The sequence below is a fragment of the Tupaia chinensis genome, unplaced genomic scaffold (genome assembly GCF_000334495.1).
Source record: "Tupaia chinensis unplaced genomic scaffold, TupChi_1.0 Scaffold144426_1, whole genome shotgun sequence".
In the NCBI taxonomy this organism is placed as follows: domain Eukaryota; kingdom Metazoa; phylum Chordata; class Mammalia; order Scandentia; family Tupaiidae; genus Tupaia; species Tupaia belangeri.
In genome coordinates, this window is record NW_006204286.1 from 2,535,076 (window position 1) to 2,535,912 (window position 837).

The window sequence follows — 837 nt, forward strand, 5'->3', positions numbered from 1 at the left end:
TCTGCTGGGAGAACTATTTGAACTTTGACATATTAATTAATTGTTCTTATCTTTGGTTTCTTCATCTGGAAATTTATTTAAAATGAAGCTTAAGCAAGACCGTACAAGTAAAGATCTTAGTACAGTACCTGGACATGGTGACACGGTGTATAGTTTTTAAATTTTATCTCCCTTTCTGGTAATTTTTTTTCCCAAAATATTGTCCTCACAATGAACTTATATAGTTGGTTGTCCCTCCTAGACAGACAAAGTATAGATTAATATTTTCTAATATAATATGTACTATGGGCTGGTAATTATTTTTCTTCCTTGTTCTAATGCCTCAAGAAAAGTGAGCCATTGAAAAATACTTTGAAAAAATCATAAAAGGAATTTCAGTTGTATTGTAACTTAGTTTCTATTACTTCTAAAAACAATTATCAGAGATTCTTGATTCCTAAGCATGAGTATTTTTCTAAGGGCCAACAGATGATTCTGATAGAAATCCTGTTTTAAAAATAGTATATGGGTGTGCACACATGTGTACACACATCTGTGTGGTATATTTAAAAACGTACGTGTATTTGTGTACTTTTTAAAATAATTATTTAATTTTATTCATTCATTCATTTTGATTTGACCAGAGAAAGACAGACACGCAGAGAGAAGGAAAGTGAGAAAACAAGCCACCAGGTCTGGGACTTGAACCATGGTCGGCCATGTGGGAGTGTCCAGCACCTTAACCACCATGCCACCTGCTGGCCTCTATTTGTGTATTTTTAAACAGTATTTGTATATCTTTTTTTATGCACATATCTTCACAGTGTATTTTCTATAAATCTTTTTAAACAGGATCTC